This window comes from Lissotriton helveticus, chromosome 9, assembly GCF_964261635.1.
Source record: "Lissotriton helveticus chromosome 9, aLisHel1.1, whole genome shotgun sequence".
NCBI classification, from domain to species: domain Eukaryota; kingdom Metazoa; phylum Chordata; class Amphibia; order Caudata; family Salamandridae; genus Lissotriton; species Lissotriton helveticus.
This window is the reverse complement of record NC_136070.1, coordinates 815,953,073-815,976,491: the sequence shown is the minus strand read 5'-3', so window position 1 is coordinate 815,976,491 and position 23,419 is coordinate 815,953,073. Positions and strand designations below refer to the sequence as shown.

Genomic DNA, 23,419 nt, shown 5'->3' with positions numbered 1-23,419 from the left:
GCATGATTATTTTTCACAAACTATGTTCCCACTCTGTTTTACTGGTTGCTGTGCACCTAGAACCTGTGGTTTTCTCCCTTGGAGATGCTCCCATACCTTGGCTCTCCTTGATGATGTTTTTTTATACATATCGCCTTAATCATTGTAAAGTGCCCTGGTACCCATCAAGGGTCATGTTTGCGCTATATAAAACTTTATAAATAATTAAATTTAGCATGTCTATCTTTTTTATTTCTGTTTATTGAAGTTTCAAAATCAAGTATACAGAGAAAATTGCAGTGCAAGTCATATTATAGAGGCCATGCAGTGAGCGGTTAGTACAATTAACTTAATTACATAACTAGACGCCTCACAAAGCAAATTAATTCAACAGGAGCAATTCTATGGAGCATCATGCAGCAAAAACACAGAGAAGGCATAACAGAAGGGAAATGAGGGGAGTAGTCACTCATGGAGAGGGGGTCGCGGGGGCTCTTGTAGCGACATCTCCGGTCCCCGAGACAAGGGGACTCGACTGGATAGTGTCACTCCCCAACTCAGGCGCATCGCAGCGGGGGGCACTTAGTGTAAGGGAATATAACATGCGCGTGTCAACCTAGAGTACGTCGGGACATTGATTTCTTCTTCTCCATTGCGCAGTTGCAAATACGATTCTAGAGGACTCCAAAAATCTTTAGGGTATGATCGGACAGGCGTCAAGTCCCAATATGCCTTCAACTGGTCCTGGCAATAAGTGGCATCCCTGAGTCAGTCAGACAGACGAGGGACTGGGCAGCGGCGGCGGCGGCCCCAACTGCTAACTACTCACCTTTTACCCAGGAGGAGCAGGAGGGCGGTCAGTTTCCACAGCTTAGGGAGGACCTCTTTAGGATACCCCATCAACACTACCTGGGGAGTGCGCTCTAACTCCTGGCCCGTAATCTCATCAATGGTGTCAAAAATTGACTGCCAGAACCGACCTACTCCAGGGCATGTCCAAGCTACGTGGAGAAAATCGGCACAGGGCTCCGAGCATCTGACGCAGCGGGCATCTTCCATTATACCCATTCTATGCAGCCATTCCGGTATCCAATAGAGCCTTTTCAGAAATTTAAAATGCACCAAGCAGAGCTGCAAAAAATCCACAGAGCCTCAGAAATGGGACGCCCAAAAGCTCTGCCCATGCCTGCCGTGCTCCAGGAACCCGCACTGGAGCCGGATGCTGCAACCCTGCATATATTCTAGCAATAAGCCTACGTGAGGAGGGGTTCCCAAGAAATTCTTCAGGTATCTGGAACTTGGGGGGGCGCTGTGGGGAATGCAGAGTGCAGTGCGTGCATTGCTGCCCTTAGCTGGTAGTAGGTAAACCTGCAGGCCCTGATGCCGAGTAATGAAGGAGCCTTCTGGGATGCGGCTCCCATAGTGGTGAGCTGTAGTCGACGCAGCCTATTGCGTGTGCCAGCATCCTCAGTTATGGGCAAGGCAGGGTATCCAGTCAAGGAAATCGAGGTAGCAAACATATCATCCAGGCCAGCCATCCTTTGTATCTCATACCACGCCCATACTGTGCAACCAACGTGTCCAGCACTGCTCGTGGGTGCCATGGGGTCTGATATTGCTCCTTGTGAAGGGGACATGGGGCAGCATGATCATGCTGGGGTGCTGTATGAGCCATGAACTGTGTAGGGTATAGCCAATGAAATGCAAACTGCGGCTGCGCACTAAAATAATAGAGGTCCATGTCCGGTGCACCCAGCCCACCTAGCTGAAATGGGAGTGTGAGTGCTTCCCAGTTGATACTTGGTTGTCGCCCTGCCAACACAAGCGCCACCATGTGAGTTCTAAGGTGGCGCTGAAAGCAGTGGGGGAGCAGAATGACGAAAAACTATAAGAATTTGGGTAATACAATCATCTTCACTATGGCTAGTCTCCCAGCAATAGAGAGCTTACATTTTGAACAGGTCGCCATCTGTCCCTACAGCCACTCAATCAGGCAGCTATAGTTAGACCTCCAGAGGTTGCTGTGTTACAGCTCAGCAAGACCCCCAGGGATTTTATCACTCCACTCGTCCAAGGTAGAGGGTACTCAGTGGTGAACGCTCCAGTCAACGTCATGAGTGGAAAATTTCACAGATTTAGACAAAATGATGTTAATCCCAGATACCCCACCAAATCGAATGAATTTCCATATTAGGGGGTCTAGATTGTCGTGGGGGTTTGAATGTATAAAGTGACATCATCAGCATACATAGACACCAGCACAACTCGAGAAGTGAAAGCGAGGTCGTGATGGGCATGATGTTACCAGAGCCAAGTCGCCAGGAGCTCCATCTCAATGGCGAAGAGGTTGGGTGACGGAGGGCATCCCTACTGTGTACCTGGAGGGATTGAGAAGGGGAGGAGATCAAGGAGACGATTAATTGGTTTTCAGTACAAAAGGTCAAATAATATGATAAAGATGGAGCAGTGGCCTAGGCGGGACAGCAAGGCAAAAAGATACGGCCATTCAAGTGAATCAAATGCCTTAGTGGCATCCAGGAAAATCACAGCCGCACTAAAGGAGGGTACATTGGCCTGTTACTTTGCAAAGAAAGTGCGAAGGTCATGCGACGTGGCCGGGCCAGGTTCAAAGCCTGATTGATACAGGCGCACAATGAGAGGGAACAGAGGGAGCAATCGAGAGGCAATCAATTTGGCGACAATTTTATTATGTTTATTAATCATGGATAACTGTCTGTACGACTTGCATCGCTGAGGGTCTTTGCCTGGTTTTAAAATAGTTACTATTAATGCCTCTCAAAGAGATGGAGGTACCTCACCTCACTAAAGTGATTCCCAAACATGTTTATAAGGTGCAGGCCAGGAGGGGTGCTAATTCTTTATAGAAAGCAGCCGTGAGGCCGTCTAGGCCTGGAGCCTTTTCTCTGTGGAGGGCCCTAAATACCTGCATAACCTCCTCTGCGAACGGCTCATCTAGGTATCTGGATTGGCCCTCTTCCAGCCAGACCTGCTGTACCAAGCAGAAGAAGTCATCTCCCAAGTGTCCCTAATAAGCCCCCAGGGAGGTGGCCGTTCATGGGGGGTATGGGGAATCCATGAGTAACACCCCACTTTATTGGAATATGCCCGGGAGATGGCAGTCCCTGAGACTACGGGCGGACTCAGTGGGCCCCCCTGCATTCATAATGAAAAGTGCCCCAGGTAGGTGGCTGGGTCGGGGGCTTTGATAAGCCCAATAACGGGCCCCGTGCGGCCCCTCCTACATTTACCCTATCCCCCCAGGACCTGGTCCACCTGGGGGTTATTCTATTCTTTTAAAAAGATTTTGCTGCAGATTCACAGGTTGAAGTGTTAGCAGCCATTCAAATTTTAGTAGGATCCGCAAGTCCACTGCAAGGACTTGCTTCCCCAAATATTTATATTTTTTAACATAAATATTGCAAAAACTACTGAATGGATTTACGCCAAACACAAAAAGCAAACTTTCTGGACCAACATCTAGGGTTTTGCCAAACTTGGAGTAGTTCCGTTCAGTAGTTCGAGCTGTAGTTGTGTTAAAAAAATGAGAACTAAAGCAGTGAGAACTAAAGCCTTGCTGTGGACAGCTTTCAAGAACCACGGGAGACTGCCAGCCCTTTGCAAATTGTCAGCAATCTCCCTTATAGTAGATGAGCTACTTACCTATAGTCTGCAGGCACCAAAAATGCAAAGTCTGTTTTACCGAGTTGCCACTCCCCAGCCAGCCCAAAGCAGTAGCCGCCTAGGAAGAGAACCCTGTGCTCCTGAAGGTCAGATTTGCCTTCCCAACCAAGGGAGAGGACTCCAATACCGACAGGAGCCATTCAGCACCAATACCCAGGATACCGGTCCCCTTGCAGCAAACAGCGCCACTGAGAGATTAATCCAGACTCCCTCTGCACTGAGACCGAACAGCCGCTGAGGGACGTCAGCACTGCAGAGACCCACTTCCAGAGTGACCCAGGTGACCTAATCTACCACCCCCAAACGGCACAGACCGACAACTGCAAAGTCGTAGAATGCTGATCCCAGCAGACCTTTCCACTTTGCACCCTAGCGCCCCAGTCCAGGTACCGACAACACAGCTGTGCCCCTTTGTACCCAGGACCCTGGTGACCGAGACACCCCATTGGCTGTTTCTGGACTAGTCTCCAAGTACTCCTCTGCAGCTTGTCTCTACGTGGCCCCCCTTCTTTCAACTGGCATACCACGGACAACTACCAACCCGACCAAAAAAATCATATTTAAAAAGTAACCCGATAACGACTTTCTTGGTATCAAAACGTATATAAAAATATAAAATAAAAACGTATTAGTCCCAGATTTATTCTTGAGTGTGTGTCTCATTTATTGCCTTTATGAGTACAACAAATGCTTAGCACTACCCTCTGATAAGACTAACTGCTTCCCCACACTACCACAAAAGATAGCATTTAGGTTATCAGTTGTGTCTGTAAACCAATTGGGGTTTGTCTTGACTCTCTACACGTTGTACCTCATTTTTTACCACTATATAAGGAGCCAGCTACCTACATTCGTGGCAACAGTGGGATGTAAGACTTTGCATTTGCTGATACCACTCAGTCAATAGGTGACTCCACAAAGTAAATCCACAATTGACCTTGGTTAAAAATATTTTTAGAATTTTTGTTGATTTTTCCAAGTTACTAAACTTGAACTGTTAGGGTCTTGATTAAGTCCCCCAGTCCATTTGTATTCGATTTTTAGAAGTATCCTATACAGTTAGGCCTTTAAAAAGTATAGTCTGCTACATTGTTTCTAACTTGCTGCAAAGGTCCCAACTGATCTAATACCATGTCTGATGTGAGAAGTTGGCCTGGTATATGATGGTATATGATGTTCACTATTCTAATGAGCACCTTGCACCAGTCCAAACAACCCTTATGGTGATGGTTGTAAAGTCAACCTTATAGACCAGCTATCCTAGTGGTAGCATGGACAAAGCAGTCTTAGGCTAAACTCAAGAGGGCATGTGAAGCCAGCTGTTTTACCATATGTAACCCCTTTAATACCAAATGAAAGGACACCACACAGGTTGTATATATAAAATATATATGTATTTATTACTTAATTAATCCTCTGAACTCTTTATGAGATCAGAAGCGCACAAGCACATAACAAGATACTCAATTATCATACAATAAGTTGCACAAAATACAGTAATGCCCTAGGGGCACTTCAAACCATATATTAAAATAGTGGTATAAGAACCACGTCACAAACAAAGGATAGGCCTAGAGCCTGGAGAATCGCTGGGGCTACGCTGTACTACCAAAGGATAGGGAGCAGGAGGCCCACGGGATGCGTGTGCAGTGTCTTTACACACACACAACTTACCATAGAGTTAGAATGGGAATGAAAGAATTGGAAACTAGTTCTTTTAGGTCACTTCCGGATGGACTAGGAGAAAGCTATTGAAAACTAGGACACTAGGATAGTTAATACCCACAGGAGCACCGGAGTACTCGTATTACCTCACCCACAGGAAGCGGGTGCATAGGTGTCAAAGTGTGTCGGGTTTCGTCGCTGAATCCTATGGAGCCGTGAAGAAAGATGCTGCAGGCGACCAGGAGGGAAGTGTCCGGTTGGGTCCAAGGGCGGATCGAGGATGAAGAGTACCTGAAAGCAGAGGGGACAGAGTCTGGGTCACTAGCCAGTGACCAGGAAGGAACCAGGCGATGTCGCAAAGCAATCAGGTGATGTCGTGAAGCTTGTCTCTGCAGCCACGTGGACCAGGAGGTGTCGACGACGACCAGGAGCTGGATACGGACTGTCCCACGAAGGCTCTCGCTGTCAGCCGTGTCGGCTTCCGGATTGGAGTCAACAAGCCTTGGCAAAGGCACCCCACGGCGGAATCGAAGATGGCTTCCGGATCAGACCAGCAAGGTCTGATGGTCTTCTCCTTTTCAGGGAAGCAGGGGCCAGAACTGGCGAGGGGGTAGCATTCCAAAGTGTATGCCACCTTACACGACATGTTTTGATAAAGCCAAACCAAACTTAGCATTCAACCGCGAGGATTATAATGCACTTAGTATATGGTATGGCTATATCCTAGAACAGCCATAAGGACATGGTTCGGAAAGCTGCAAATAGGCTCAGCTCATGCTAGAGCACCATTTCACATAAAACCAAGCACTCTGCCTCCAGGATGGTTAAGGCCTGCCATAGGAGTGACTTATAGGTGCATATGTGTCTAGATATAAGGGTAGATATAGGAAATCTATATCTAAGCAAGGGGTGATTACATGACCTTGCCCCAGCTGAGTGATCAGCCAGTTGTGTCAATTTGGATGGCCAGCCAGGGGTGGCATAAGATATGCTGCAGCCCCTGGTAGGCCTTGCGTGCACCTATGCCCTGGGTACCTATAGTACACTATACAGGGGCTCATAAGGTGACCCAACATCCAATTGGAGATGTACCTAGAGTACATGGAGTCCATTTAACAGTGAGAGCAGATAGCCTGGGGCCCTGATTAGCAGGATCCCAGGCCAACTAAGTCGAAAACCAGCTAAATACAAGGCAACAAATCTGGGGTAACCATAGTCAGGCATCCACCTTCCTACATCTGAGATAGAGGGTAATTCCCTGGTGCTCTACCTGGGTCCTTATAAAAACGTACGTTGGCCTAACTTAAGGACCTTCGCAAAGCATGGAACCTACCCATGGGGTTTAAACATAATAAGGCTCAATTACAGACCCTGCTTGCTGAGCATGATAGAGAAAAGGCAATGGAAGAAAACCCTAATGATACAGAGGAGGGAGATGTCAGTGACTAGCTAGAACAGCTCTGAAATATAAAATCGTAGCCACTGAAAAGGAGAGATGAGATGGGCCTAGCAACCATCTCTAGTGGCATCAACATTTTAAATAGGAAGAAGGGTGAAGCTTTGACCCTAAGACCCCTAAAGGGAGTGTTCCCAAATATTTAAAGGGTGATGCTATCACCAAGTGGTTTACAGCCTTTGAGAGTGCTTGTAAGATGAGGCAACTCGGCCAAAAGTATTGGGGCTCTCTAGTCTAGGAGCTGTTTTCAGGAATGTGCAGGGATAGACTGAATGAGGCAAATGCAAATTCTTATAACCTCATGAAAGATACCCTGATTCAGGGATTTGGACTCATCATTGAGGAGTACAGAATTAGGTCCAGAGAGATTCATAAAATCTCGAGTCAGACCTAGGAACATTTTGTTGACTTCTCATTCAAAACACTAGGTGGCTGTTTAAAAGGTAAAAAAGTGCAATACTATGATCGGCTTTATAATCTGTAACTGTGTTTCTGAAATATTGCATCAGCACTTGGTAGACCTAGCTACAGTCTCTGCCCAAGAATTGGGAAAGAAGGCTGGCTACTATATCAAGACAAGGGCGTCCACAAAGTCTGATGGTGGGGGTGGCCAAAAGAAAAGGATTGCTAATCCCCACAAGGAAAAGAGAGTGGACAACCTAAGGATGACAACAAAGAGTCTTCTAAAGGCCCCTAAACAGGAGGGTGGGCCCAAGTCAATACACAGACGGAGGGTGGGTACCAAGGTAGGAACGGGGATCCCAAGAAGGCTTGGTGCTTTTATTGCAAAGCCAATGGCCACTAAACTAGAGAACCCATCTGTCCCAGAAAGGCTTAATCCAAAACTCCTCCAGTTAACACTGCGGTGGCGAGTTTCCTGATGGAATACTTGGTGTGCCCTGACCAGGTCAGAGAGCACACTGAAGCCATTTTAGTATTAGAGGGAAGGCTGGATGTAGATACCCTGGCTGTCTGGCCCAGTAAACTGAAAAATACAGACCACAGCCTATTATTAATTAGGATTAGAGTGGAAGCGCAAAGAGATACAGGTGCAAGTGATAACACATTGATTGAAAAACTGGTATCTCCAGAACAATATCTGACTGGACAAACTTATCTAGTCACCAATGTTGATAATGTGACCAGGGTTCATTCCATGGCTATGGTGTCCTTGGAGTGTTGAGGGGTTATTGACCAGAAGAAGGTGGTTGTGTCCTCTGCAATTCCTGTTGAATATCTCCTATGGAATGATCTTCAGTCCTCTGTATAGGCTGAGGTAGAGGTTTTTTGATAAACAAGTTTTTATTGATTTTTAAAACAAGTGGCACTGGTGAAATAGTAGAGCAAGGTACACACCATACAACATTGCTGTAGGTAAGTAGTCCATACAGGGCAAAACATCCATTGAACGTTAGACAGTACATTTCTGTAAAGCCCACCAGCAAAACGATGCAACTAATTAAATAATCTGACCGATCCATTCCCCCACACTCATACATGTTTCTGAAGGCAGCCACGCGCTTCGTACATCACCTGCGCTTACTGCGCACAGCAGACACCTCCTCTCCATTTTGACAGGACAGGTGATCTAGAGGCCATTCACTGCAAGGCGATATCACATTTCGCCACCAGGAGGGCCGTACCTAGAAAGGACCTCTCAGTTCGTGCATACCTAGAACCCTCGAACACCCAGAGGAGAACCAATATTGGAGATAGGGGAACCTCCAAGCCCAGCATCTATGATAACTTCCTGGTTACGCCCGTTCAGTAATGGGAGTATGACGCAGCAGGCCCATAACATGCAATAAAACTGCTTCGTCAATTCCGTATTGCGGACAAGTGGAGGTGTGCCGTAGGCAGGCTCGGTGTAAACGGTGTGGAGAGAGATATACAGAGTAAATATAATTAATTTATCATGAGGCGCAGTCTAGCGGAGGTGGTGAGTTCCCGTGGGACCATTAGTGCTTCCCTCCAGTTATCTAAGGTAGTGCAGTGACCCTGGGTAATTTATTAGTGAGTGTAAGGTAAATGTGTGAAATCCCGCCACTGCCCATGTGTCGCATTGGTAGCTTGACTTCCAGAGAGTTAACTTGCGGAAGGCTATCTGTTGGGAGGGAGTGTGTGTAAATGGCATGTCTGAGTTGAAGGTATTTATTAAACTGGGCACGTGTGAGGATCGTGAAAGGACCACATAAGTGTTCCCGACCATATATCCCCCAGTCTTGTGATGTCAATGAGGTCCCAGGAGCGGAAGCCGTTAAGACACGCAGTTTCCTTCAACCAAGTGCCATGCCAAAGTGGTGTCTGTTGCGTAAGTTTAGTCTCCCGTTGAATGTGCTGCAGGGCCGCCCACAATGCAAGGCACACTGCCCGGCTGAGGTGGAGGTAAGATTCTATGTAGTATGCTGAGAATCTCTGAATCGATGTGTATAAAAACCCAAGCACAGAGCAAAGCCTAGGGTGAAAAAGAGGAGTTGGGGTCTGAAAGAGTGTCTGGGAATCCAGCTTCTCAACAGCCACAAGCTCAGGACCAGTCAGACCCAGAGGGAACTGAACCCCAGGAACTTGGGCCTTACCATGTAGGGCTCCTAGGCCTAGGGGGACCCTCTAAGGAGAAGCTGTGCCAAAGGCAGCGGGCCTGTCCTACTCTTGAAAGCCTAAGTGAGTTGCTGAACCGGAAAGGGGAGATATCAGTGGCTCCCACATGACCTATTGGGAGGAGGAACTCCTGTACACTCAAGACAAAGACCCCAAACCTGGTGCCACTAGGAGAGTGTTAGTGCCTCAGCAGTAGAAATAGTTTTTAATCTTATTGGCCCTGGGCATCCCACCAGCTGGGCATCGTGGCCAGAGCAAGACTTGGAGTAGGCTAGTCAGCCACTTCTACTGGTCAAACATGTCTTATTTAATTTATTTTGAATCAGTTATAAAGTGCACTGCCACCCAACGGGTATCCTGGAGCTGTATTAAGCCTCTACAGGCATGTGGTGCTGTACAGTGAAACATCTGGACTGCAACTGACTAGCTGGTGTAGTGTTTGGGAAAATACATGTTTTTCGTCTTCCCTGAAGTGATTTAGCTCACTTGACTGTCTCAGGGCAGTGGGGACTTCATTCCAGACGCAAACTGCCTCAATCGTGAAGGCTCTTCCTCCAAATCTGTTTTTTGAAATCTAGACTAGCTTGCCATGTGGGCGTAGGATGAGAATTAAGTTTCTTTTGGGGACATGCCTTATTAGTCTTTTCTGTAGGGGAGCTGGCCCATGCCCCTGAAGGTGAAGGAGTTTGTAACTCCTGTGCTACCTGCCAAGCCAGTGGCAAAGAAGAATACTACCCAAAGGCCTCCTTAATTTTAATTCCAGTGGTTGGGGTTCTCTTTGAAAAGGTAGGGGTTTCACCCCTCAACAGCATCAGGAAACAGATTCATACTGGTAGTAGTGGATCATGCTACCAGGTACTCTGAAGCTATACCATTTAGGACTGTCACTGCTCCTACAGTTGCCAGAGCCCTCTGAAGTATTTTTACAAGTGTTTTTCCCTAAGGAGGTGGTGTCAGACAGAGGTAGTAACTACATGTCTGGCTATCTAAAAGTACTGTGGAATGAATGTGGTGTCACTTACAAGTCACTATCCCATTTCATACACAAACCAATGGTTTAGTTAAGAGAGTCAACAACACCATGAAAGGTATGTATGATCATAGGACTCCCTGAAAAACTCAAAAGGAGATGGAATGTCCTTTTGTCATTTCTGTGTTTCACTTACAGAGAAGTACCACAGAAGGGAGTAGCATTCTGTCCCTTGGTACTTTTGTTTGGGCATCCTGTAAATGGACCACTGTGTCTAGTAAGCAAAGGCTGGGAGAGACCTCTCGAAGTTCCTAAACAAGACATTGTGGACTATGTACTAGGCCTTCGATTAATGATGGCAGAGTATATCAGTAATGCATCCACAAACGTTAAGGCCAGCCAAAAGCTCTAGAAGGATTGGTATGCCCAAAAGGTTGCACTGGTGGAGTTCCAACCAGGGCAGAGGGTATGAGTTTTCAAGCCTGTGGCACATAGGGCCCCCCAGGACAAGTGGAGCAAGTGGAGTGGTCCGTACCCTATCCTTGTAAGTAAAGGTGAAACCCAGTATTGGTATCTTTCATAGAGTCACATGCTTGAATCATTCCTCGTCGTCGAGGTAGGAGTACCACGGTAAAATAATCAAGACATAATTAACAAATACCATAGGCTATAATGGCCCAGGGTCATGTTATTGATAGCCTATGTCCTTTTAAAAAAAGGACCACATGTTGAACACAGCCAATCAGCTGTCAGCACCCTCTAGAACACTACCAGCAGAGTCAGATTACATCAGATTTTCTAAGCACAAGTGTGAAGTAAGAATCCCATAAAACCAAAGAGAGAAGCCTCTACCTGGAGGAGGGTGGGTTGCATGTGAGCCTATGAAAGATACCAATACTGGATAAGCGCAGTTACAGGTAATTAACTTATTTTCTTATCCAGTATTGGGGTATCTTTAAAGATTCACATGCTTGAATCGGAATAGCAAGCAGTACCCCACAAATCGTATTGGTAGAGGAAGGAGGAAGAAATGCAAATCATAAATACATAAAGTCAGTGCATCAAAATAGAGACATCTGTATGTATGCAAACACCCTTCCAATCCTAAAAGCTTTATCACATGCATACAATAAGACATGAAGCCCCTATATCATGCTATGTATATGAGACATTTAATGGAATGTTTAGCAACAGTAATAGAATACGTAAGTTACTTCTTTTCTATCTCAAACCTGTTAGAAATAACTTTAATAAATAATATTAGGCAATGCTATGCAATTTCAACAATGAAGCACACCTTGACCCACCTTTGCATTTTCACGCTGCGTAGATTGCAGACAGTAGTGTGGCACTTTTCCATGATGCAGCAAAGCAATTTTATTTACAGCGTCACTCAAGTGAACAGAGCAGCCGATGTGGATACTACCCTGGCAGAATGTGCCTTAGTCCTTCTTATTAAGGTCTAGTTAGCATTGTCATGAATGAATTGGATTTCTGTAGAGACCCATCTGGCTACAGTGGATTTAATAACTGCTGCTCCTTCCTGGCCATGTCCGTAAGCCACTAGTAGATGATCAGTCTTTCTCAGGGCACAAGTCTTAAGAAAATAAGTGGAGGGACTAACCTGGTTAATCAGTATGCAAGTGACAACACAGTGCATGACATCATAGCGTGTGACATCACAGGAAGTGTCTTTGTGGGAATCAACAGAAATTGGCGTTAGCATGAGCTGAAGTATTTTGGTTGCGGCATCCATGTGATTCTGCTGGCTTCACTGTTGCCTTCCTTTCTATTCTGCTTGAGTCATCAACTTTGGTTAACTCCTTCAGAACTGAGCCAGAGCCATGTATGAGCTCAGAAAAGCCTGTAGCTGCTAGAATGCACCTGCTTTAGAATGTAACTGTCAGGCTATTTCAACTGATGTAAGCAGTTCTGTCTCCTCTCCCACTTTGCTGACTAAGTGATATTTGTCTGACCATGTTAGTTGATAGCTATTCCTGTGTATGCTTGTACCTTCTATTAGAATCTCAATGCTTACTCAGCAACAAACCCAGTATATAAGACCCATGGTTTCTGTATTCCATGTACTACCTCCTACAGTGCCCGAGGGTGTTGTATTGATGTAGTCCCGCTCATGAGTGATTAATAAACTTTTTATTTGATATTCCAGCTTCCGTGCCAATCTCTATTTTGTTGGTTTAAGGACTAGTGGAGAGATAAGGGTGAACCCTTGCACCGGTGGGACCCTAAAAAAAATAATTTCCACAAATTGGCGCCTGACTCGTGGGGCTCATCTGAGAAGCGGCCGTTCAAAGGAGTGGTCTTGACGGAGGAATCTACTGAGGAGGTACCCTGCACGAGGAGACTCTTTACAGACCAACGTGTTTTTCCGGTTTTCCCGATCTCACCCACCAGGTGGTGGCCGGTCCCGACTGGGATCTCCTTTGGCGTAAGTTTTTCAGTGACCATTAGGTGGACCCAGAGGTTGGCAGGTGAAGGTTGGTGACTTTGGTTTGGTAAGGTCGCTGAAGCGGTACTCTTGTTTTGGATTTGTTTGGCCAAGATTCTGGTTTTGTTTGTCTATTTATTGCAATAAATAAAGGCAGGTAATGCAGAGATTTTTCTCTACCTTTTGATATACTTGGGATAAATACTATTTGACTATAATATTATATTTTACTATAATATTTTGGCATGCCTGCTCCGAGCACACTTTGTAGAATGTGTTGCTGTCTTGGAGGTACCAATATGGATCTAGAAAGTAGTCAGCCGGCTCCCCTAGAGGGGACAACTAATAGATTTATGTATATTAAATATGGTATTTCTTCCATAATGTATCGTACACTGTGGAAGAAAAGTACCAAAAAGGATCCTGATCTACGATGGTTAGTAAATGGGTTATTTGATTTTAAAAAGATTCAGTATGTTGAGCAGTGTCTGTTTAAAGGAAGGAGTCAACAAGATATCTTTGATTGTGTCTGAATGTGGGGATTTTTCTCCTTATGATATTTGTAACATGGAACAGTCTTTGGGCTGTTTATTTGTCTTGGTGCGGTTTCTGGACTGCTTTTGAGAGCTCTTTTGTTTGTAAATATGATTTACAATTGGTTTGGGTTGAGTACAGTCTGTGGGCTGCCTCTTGTATTTGTCCTGGTGTTGATTTGTGGGTTGATTGTGTGTTTGAGTGTCTATGAGTTTTGTAGACTGACACAGGTGGTAATGCTTGTGAAGTACTTGTTTGAGTGAGTAGCAACTGTGCTCTTTGTGTAAGGATGGCTTGTCTCAGCAAGCTATGTGGTGTGTTATGAGTGTGTGGCCCCTTCTTGAAAATGTTTGGAATGAGCTCAAATTGGTTTGTTGTTGTCATTGTGTCCTGCAGATGCCATTGGAAGAATTACACTTTAAATTTCAAAGAATGAATTATAAAACATATGATAAATAGCTGCACGCTACTATGGAAAGCGAAGCAGTAACAAAATAAAGATGTGTGAACATTTAATTATTATATTGCCACAATGGTAAAAATTAGAATTAAAACTCGAGGCAGAATTGCCTAATATAAAAAGAGAATGGACTTTGCATTCATTGTCCTGTGTTTCATAGAAGATATTTTGTGTTTGTTTGTGTACACAATTGATGTATTAAGGATTGTTTATGTTTTATGCAACACTTGTAAATGTTATCTCATAACAAATAAAGCGCTTTGAGACCTTTGGGTATAGCTAGAGCTATATAATGTTAAAACTAACTTTACCTAGAAAAAGGCACTCAATAGGAAAAAGTAGGCCTCACAGAAAAAACGAATTTGTATGTTTTACACAACTAGGACATAACTAAATATAAAATAGATGCCCAACATTTTGTTCTCCTATCAGCTGTGCAAAATGTTACAGCACTATCCTTAGATACATCATATTAAATATTAAAAGGCATTTACATTATATGAGGTGTTGGTTGCTGCTAAAATAAAAGCGTCCTCCTTTTACCCCACTGCAAACGATAGATTTTGGCTGGCTTGGAATGCCTGGTTTTTAATAGAATGAACTGAGCCTCATTCCCAGAGAGCTTTTAACAGCTGCTCAAGCTGTCTATCCGAAGGAAGTTGTCTGTCAGAGAAAAGGGAGGTAATTATTGGTTTATCAACGGTTTGGGGTTTCTCTGAGGACATTAGAATACAGCACATTGCGGTCATATTGGAAACAAATAGCATCATAAGGGGTCCTGTGCAATTAATTGTCAGACAGGATTTATCAGTTATAGCACACAATACCTTCTCTCCTGAAAAAATGTAGACGCTAACACTTGCAGGTCATAAAACACAGTTAAATAAATAAGACAGACTTTACCCAGGCACAAGCTACAAATACACACTGTGGCAACTAGGTTTTAAGTTAGTACAAAATGGCATACAAGCACGTGCATTAAAGACTACAAGTAACTTTGAAAGTTCGAAATACAGTTTCATTATTTTGGATAAAAGAGAAAGGATAAAAGTAAGGACTTTCTTTCCTGTTGCTTTCCTAAGAAGAGCATCTCTGGATCTGATGGTAAATAATTACTACTTTCTAAAGGGAGAAACAAACTTTCTATGTTTCAGTAAAGCTTCTGTGCTTAATTTCAAAATACGTTTTGTAAATGTTATAAATAAATGCATTTAAAGACAAAAGGAAAGGAATGAGGCCTGCTTTTCATATGTAGAAAAAACAAAAGGGTTGGTAATCATTATTCAAAAAATGACTACATGTAAAAAATTATTAAAAGTTATTGCACTATATGGAGTTTGTATTGTGTTTTCTTTATTGCCTGAAACTCAATAAAACAAAGTTAACAACAAAAAAAGTTATTGCACTAAAATCATGTTTGCATTATTATGATCTTTATAATGTCTAATATCACTATTCTGAAAATTCAATAATATTTAGCAATGTAGAAAATTACCCTGTGCAAAGTGTGCATTAAGATTCCATGGTTAAATATATTGTGCATCAAAATTAAAAAATGTGAGTATTAGTTTCTCTAACAATGACAATATTACTGTTTTTTAGTGACAAACTTAAAATATGAATTCTAGTATGGCCTAATGGCTGCAGTCTTAAATACAATTAAAAGTTAAATTAAAAGAGTATCTCTAGAGACATGTGAATTACATCGCACGCCTGGGATGGCGTGGCCACGGAGGCGAACAAGATGGCCGCCTCTGCTTGAAGCTCCGCCGGTCGGGCCTTCAAAACATCTATTTTACGTGATGTAGGGCTATCCTGTTAACAGCGGACACCTCCTAACTGTCTCTGCCTACCGATGTAGCGGCCTGGGGGTTCCAAAGATCCTGGGCGGCGAAGTGCTGGACCGGCGCGGGCGGGCTTGGCGCTGACGGCGAGAGCGACCTTTCTCCTGTGAAGACTCGGAAGCCCGTCGGAGTGGTGAGTGCGGCCTCGGTGTGGGTCCGGCGCCGCTTGGCTCTCCTTCCCCACAGCGCTTTTGGGCTCTCCCTCCCACTGCGGTCCGCGACTCGATCCTGGCCCTTGAGGGGCGCGCGCGGGTCTTTCTTGGGCCTGGTGTGTGCTCCCGCGCCGGGGCCTCGATTTTGGGCTGCGGTGCGAGGCGTGGCGGGCTAGCGCAGAGGCCCCCAGTGGCATTTGTGGCGGGGAGTGCTGCCTGTTTGCGGCGCCTCGTGGGGGCGCCTCTTTGTGGATGCTTCTGCCCCTTTGGGAGGTGGTGTTTCTGGAGGCTCCTGCCCACCCTGGACGCCTGCGGCCTCTGTCATCAGGGGATTTAGATAGGGCATAACTGTCCTGGGCTGCTTCTGACTGTTGGCCCGCCTTGAGGGGTCCGCGGAGGCTTCACTGTGCCATCATCCAGCGCCTTCCCCCACTTTGGACCGGGCCCTGCTGGCGGGCCGGTTGTTTCACGGGGGCAGTTTCTTCCAGGCCCAGACCTGACGGTTTTCAGCAGCAACCAACAGCACACATGTCTGGGCCGTATCCTGTAGCCTTGCACTTTGCGCTGAGTCTGCTGCACTTTGCCCCCGGGCTCCCTCTTGAGTGTGCCTTTGTCCACCCTACAACGTATTGCCCTCCCCTCCGAGTGAAATGGGGAAGAAAGATCCCGGACAACGCAAGCTGAACTTTGACAATCCTCCCGGTCCCGTCTCGGAAGCCCCCCGACTACATGTAGCGGGGCCGCATCCTTAAACGACATGGAGAGCCCTACCTCTCTTTCAACTGCCATGCTGAATGAAATTTGGTCTGGTTTTAAATTGCTGGATGGCCGCTTTGATGACCTCGACAAGAAACTGGCAGAGATGGGGTCCTGATCGGGCCCATGATCGGAGGCTGGATGTGGTGGAGGCAAGAGTGTCGGATGTCAAAGACGGCGCGACGGCCACACTCAAGCGGCTGGATAGAGTGGAGAAGATCCTCAAGGATGTGGCCATCAAGAATGAAGACTTGGAGGCCCGCAGCCGGCTAAACAACATTCGCATCATTGGAGTTGCGGAATCGACTGCCACTGGGCGTTTTTGTGGAGAATTTGCTCACTGAACTGTTTGGCAGGGAAACATTTACTCAAGGCTTTGTGGTTGAGTGGGCTCACAGGTCACTGGGGCCTCAGCACTGGCTGGTCTTCCTCCACGTCCGATCATTGCCTGACTCATGAACTTTCGCAACAGGGATGCTGCTCTCCGTTCGGCCAGAGACATGGGTGACGTCCAGTGGCAGGGGAGCAATCTGGCCTTTTTCCCGGACTTTACCATCATGGTCCAAGAGGCAAGGCGTAAGTTCAATGGTGTAAAAGCTACCTTGAAGAACCTCAGCCTCAAGTACGGCATGCTTTATCCTGCAAGATTGAGGGTCGAGGTGAATGGCAGGACTCGCATCTCTGATACCCCCTCAGAGGCGCACAATTTTTGCCAGGACTATAGGAAAAACAAGTCAGGGACTGCTGCCGCACCTAGAGCGACCTCCCCTTCTCAGGAGGGTTCGCAGGCCAGTGTTGATCTTTTTTCTGAGCCTGCAACTGGTTAATTGATTATTGCATTTCTTATGGTGTCTTGCTGTACTTTATGGTATTCTTATATTTCCTACTTGCTTGATAACATGATATTGATTAGTGCCTGACCGGCGTGGCGTCGCCGCGCCCCATGGTGAATACCAACAAGGTTCGGATTGGTATGTTATTTTTGTGTAGTATTTTCTCTTCTTCTAGTATCTTGGCAATGTGTACACTGCACTCCTGTTTGATTCAGGGAACTGGGGTTGGCCTCTTGGGGATTTGCAGGAGGTTGGGTGGTGGTGGGGGGTGGGATGTTCGTTCACTTTCGTTGTTCCCAATAGAATCACTGCTTGGTTTAGTTCTTTGTGGCATTGGATTTATGTGCATCACAACTTAATTTTGTTCCGACCGCTTCAGATGCCCAATGGTTAAGATAGGTCACCAGCCCGGCCCTTCCGGGCTCTCCCTGATGTCTTGAAACATTAGGGGTCTTAACAACAAGAAAAAACGACAGGTCCTCAACTACATTGCTCGACACAACATTGATATTGTGTATATGCAGGAGACACACCTCTCTGACTCAGATTCCTCATACGTTGCCAAGAGCTGGGGCTCACACAGGTATTTCTCTAACTATAGCCGATATTCAAGAGGGGTTGCTATATTGATCCATAGACGCGTTCCCTTTGCATGGCATAAAACTTGGACAGACGCTGAAGGCCGTATTTTAGTGGTTACGGGTGCCCTGATGGGACCTAAGATCTCTTTTTTTGGGGTTTACGGTCCGAATACAGATTCTCCTGCTTTCTTCCATGACCTACAGGTGCGCCTCCTCACGCTGGATCCAGGATTGCTGATTCTGGGGGGTGATTTTAATTTACTGCTCAATCCAACCAGGGACAGTACTTCCACCTCCCCTGCTCTCAAGCCCCGCTCCTGTCAGGCCCTTCGCGACATATGCCTTCATGTCTCCCTGGTAGACGTTGAAATCAAACTACATCCACAGCTCAGACTCTTCGCCCCCTAGAGACTCCTCTTATATCACTGAACTCGCTGGCCCAATTGACACTCTGCTTTATTCTACCCCGGATATCTGTGACTCCTTCCTTTCATATTACAAGACATTGTATACGTCCAGAATTACTGGTGATCTAAGGGGTCAGGGAACTTACCTGGCTGAGGCTGCTATGGTCTATTTAGAAAAATATATGCAGGACTTTCTGGCAGTGCCCATCTCCAAGGACAGTATAGTCGAGGCCATTGATGCATTACGAGGCTCCTCGGCTAGGATGGCTTTTCGGACGACTTTTATAAAACATATAAGGATATTTTGGTCCCGCGTCTCATAGAGGTGTATGCTGAGGCACTGGAGGTGGGCCGTCTTCCTCCAACATTAAGGGAAGCGGTCATTATTCTTCTCCCCAAACTGGATAAAGACCCTAAAATGTGTGGCTCCTATAGACCACTGTCTCTATTGAACACTGATCACAAAATTCTTGCCAAGGTAATAGCGATCCGGCTGTCCTTATTAATGGAATTCATCATCTCACCAGCACAATCAGGGTTCGTGCCTCATCGGTCCACCTCTTTGAATTTGAGGACACTGTTCAATGTCCTACACCGGTTTGACCCCGCCACGCCAGCTGCCGCCGTTCTTCTAGACGCAGAGAAGGCGTTTGACTCTCTTGAGTGGCCCTTCTTTTTATCCATAATGAGACGTATGGGTATGCCAGAATGCTTCGTCTCTACTGTGGCGCTATTATACACAGAGCCAACTGCGAGACTGCGTCTGAACGGCACTATCTCTGCCCCTTTCACCTTGTCCCGTGGCACTCGGCAGGGTTGCCCCCTATCCCCACTGCTTTTTATTTTGGCTATGGACCCGTTAGTTCGTCATTTCCAAGAAAAGCACCTCCATCGTGGCCTGCAATTCCGCACTGGGCCCCTCTTAATTTCGCTATACGCGGATGACGCAGTATTATATGTTAGGATGCCCCATCTGAATCTTGAGCCCCTTATTTTAGAGATTACACGTTTTGGTGAATTTTCTGGATTAAACATCAACTGGCATAAGTCAGTCATCTTTCCACTTACCTCCAGCACGATTCCCTGGCAATGTTCATTCCCACTTGAGTGGTGCCAGGATGCGGTCAAGTATCTTGGGGTTCACATCCACCTTGACACCACCGCTATGATCCGATTAAACTATGGAAGGGCAATAAACTCTCTCAAATTGTGAAGTGGCTACGTCTCCCATTATCTATGGCCGGGAGAGTCGCTATTATAAAAATGGTGGTCCTTCCACGGTTTCTGTACCTTTTTAATACCATCCCCATCCTGCTTCCCAAAACCTTTTTTGTACAGTTACGCTTCTTATTATTGCGCCTTGTCTGGGGGGATAAAGCCCCTCGGGTTGGCTGGCGGATTCTGACTTTGCCATACGCCAGGGGGGGATTTGGTATCCCGGATTTTTATCTTTATTATTTAATAGCGCAATGTTGCAGCGCTCATGGATGGTTTCACCCCGACGCTCGTATTCCGTATTTGAAACCAGAAGCCGACCTGGTGCTCCCCCACCCCCTCTTTACACTCTTGCCTACTGGATTCCCACGAGACCCCCGTGACCTTCAGACGATATCGACTACTTGCTGGGCATGGGGTAGACTTTACAGACTGTTGGGCCTTGAAGGCCTGTACTCACCATCGCTGCCTCTACCGAACCCCTCTTTGTTCCCAATAACTGGGGAGGTGTTGATTCAGCGGACCCTGACCATATTCCACATTGGCACATTAAGAGACCTGTTTCCTGAGAGCCATGCTTTTTCTGTTTCGGAGGACGAGCGATTCTCTGACCGCTCGTTTATGGACACATTTGTATTAACACGTATTTTATCAATGCTCCAGGCAGCTTTCCCCTCTTTTCCGGTAGCGCCGGGGCCAACCCCCTCACTGACGCTGCTTATACAACAACCTACCAGTGCACATTTGGTTTCCAAACTATATAGACAATGTAACGGGGTCATTCCCTCATCTGACTCCAGGGTGCGCGCCGCGTGAGAGGTAGATCTAGGTAAGCCTATTACTGATGATCAATGAGAACAGTGCTGTAGGGTAACAAAGGAGGTTTCCCTAAATAGTAGACATAAACTCCTTCATTTTAAATTCCTCCGCAGGATGTACCACACACCGGCACGCTCACATAGGATTGACCCGAATAGGTCACACCATTGTCTGAAATGTGGGGCTCCTTATGCTGATTTCGCCCATCTTTCGTGGACATGCCCAAAAATACACCAGTATTGGTCCCTGGAACACTCCACTTTAGGCGACATACTTTCCATCCAATCAATCCCCACCCCTGAAATCGCTCTACTGGGCTACGTGTCCAACTTTCCCCAGGCGGTGCGGAGACTTGCGGCATTGGGCTTCCTTTTGGCCAAAAGAGAGGTTGCTCTCCTGTGGGGTAGTAAGAAATCCCCATCCTTGAAGGCTTGGCTTAGGAGTCTTGCATTTTGTAATACTAACTGCGAAGAATACTACACTCTGATCCCGTGTTCTTCCCGACCTTTTGACATTTGGGGCCCTTATAGGGCATACATAGCTAGGGTTTGTGATGTTCAACACTTGCAAAGTGCCAATGGTATTGACCCTACGGGGATTGGCTAGGTCTTTATCTCCAATTGCACATGTCTGTAGTATTGTTATCTCCTTTTCCCCTTTCCTTTTTTTTCTGAACATATGCCTATGATGTCCCTATGTTATATGACATGTCTTTGTTCCTGTGAGTTGCACCGAATTGTAGTATTGCACATCAATGCTGTAGTGACAAGCAGGACCTTTGTTATTGGTACATCTGCGATTCATGACACCCCTGAGTCAACAAGTTAATGGTTGTAAATGAGCTGTCGTGTTTGATTTGTTTATGTCGCCAATGATGCACTTTGAAATGCCATGATTTTATTATTCCTGTATGCAAAACTGGGAAAATAAAGATTTTTTTTAAAATTACATCGCACGCTTAATGCACAATAGTTCTGGGCACATTATGGCGTTCTGAAAACTAAAATTTTTAGCCAATTCTTTAGGTGCTAGAATGCACAGTGAACAAGAATAAAAAAATAATAAAGAGCAAAAGTTACATCCTGCCTTTAAAATATCAGCACACAGGCACGGAGCAGGGATGCCCTTTAGTCATGCTTCTCGAAGAGTTTCTTTGAATTGTAATGGCCACATGGGGATAACTTTGCTCAGACGAGGGACAACAGGTTTACGGGTCAGAGGCCAAGTTTTGTATTTAGCAGACTAGCACTGATGAAAGCAAAATGCCCACACAGGAGGGTTTATTTCGGGCAGGCTTGCTCTGGCACTTCGACCTTGGAAGACATTCCGAAGGAAGGGGCCAGAGGGTAGAGTGAGGGGAAGCACTGCTTATTATTTTTGGTAAAAGACCAGGCAGGTTCTATGAAGCTATAAGAGAGAAAGAGGGGCGGCAGCAACTGTGGGCCATGTGCAGCTCTTGACACAGAGAGCAGCTCCGCCATGCATCCAGAAATATTGGTTTCAATTTAAGGTTGATGTGCCAGGGCTAGATAAGGATGCAATAAAATAAAGTTTGCATTCGTGCGCCATCATGTTAAACAGCACAATAGCTAAAGGAATTGGTAGTTGGTCATTGGATTAATGTTTTCTAGTGAGCTCAATGTGCTTTTACAGCAAAATTTACAAAGTGGTACAGTCCAACAGTATTGGACATGGCCTCCTTGGTATGGATTCCCCTAGCTATCTACCTCCTAGAAGTCTGTTCCTGCCCAGGTGTCAAAGGGGGTAAGTACTGTCGACAGTAGGTCCCCTGCTTAGGTTACCTACTGTCGAAGGGGGGTAGCTCCTGAGCAAATTAAGGACAAGCAACATTAAGTAACAGACTTTGTTTTTTTAGTTTTTGTTCTTGGTATACGTATTATTGTGTCTTTTTTCTTGGTTTATGTGTCTATTATGTGTAGTATTGTGAGCTAATCTGGTTGGAAAGGACGCAGGGCAGCTTGTTGTTGTTTGCTCCCTCTCTCTCGCCTGTCTAAGCTGTCTAGGAATGGCCATGAGACAATTGGTTGGGCTCGTTTTAGTCATTCATTTCACAGGATGCTGTGAATATGTTCTTGAATAAATCGAGACAAAGCACCTCACCAGTGCACGTCTAATTGGCTATTAAGAAATACTGTTTGAACAAACTGTTAGAATTAACAAAATAAATTAAAATAATTAGGCCATGTTACTGCCCATCCTGTCTGTAAACTGATATCCGCTGCCCTACAACCATTGCCAGAGAGGCCAGGATATCAGATCCAACCAGAGGACTAAGTGCAAGTCTAATTTGGAGCCGAGATGAAGGGACTCAGCCCAGGTGTTGTTGGCCACTATAACAGTGGTGAAGGTGGAAGGCCGGAAGAAACGTGTACCACTACCACTGTTGGATAATTCTTGGGTGAAAGACGGGGTCACTAATCAGGACGGAGAGCTGATTCTTCTCTTTGTTCCTGTTTTCATGATGCCTAGCTAAGAGAGGCACAGACCGACAACAAGAGCAAGGAGGTTTTGCCAGAGGGGGACCCCCTCTGAAACAAGGGTTGCTTCAAATACTCCAGTTTCTGTGCATCAGGCCTCTCAGACCCGGTCCCCAAGTGAAAACAAGTCTGCACCTTTGTTTGTTGATAAGGAGGTGCCTGGGCACACTAGGTACAATCTGCGGCACCGGCAAAAGAGCAGTGCGCCAACAGAGCAACACAGGAATTAGGGAAGGACTTGAGTTCAGGGTACAGGTACTGTGCCTCTGGTGCCTGTTAGATTAGAGTGAAGAATACTGGTGCACTGCCTGAGACACTGGACAGGATCCTTGAAAGTATTTGCCCTGGAGGGTGATTGCTCTATCCTGAAAGAAAGACTTTTTCCTTAGCCTGGGCCGTGATTGTTTTTCTGGGTTGCAAGTTGTGCAGCTCCACCGTGGGAGAAGTGAACAATTGATGAACGATAAGAGCCTGCATGTGAGGCTCAGACGGACACGGAGA

General features: G+C 45.9%; 1 protein-coding gene across 4 annotated transcripts in view; it reads right to left on the bottom strand.

The window, feature by feature from the left end:
• The window catches only part of MEIOSIN (meiosis initiator), a 2,162,440-nt gene that overhangs the window by 1,305,736 nt on the left and 833,285 nt on the right, over positions 1-23,419 (bottom strand). The gene's annotated exons all lie outside the window — the stretch shown is intronic.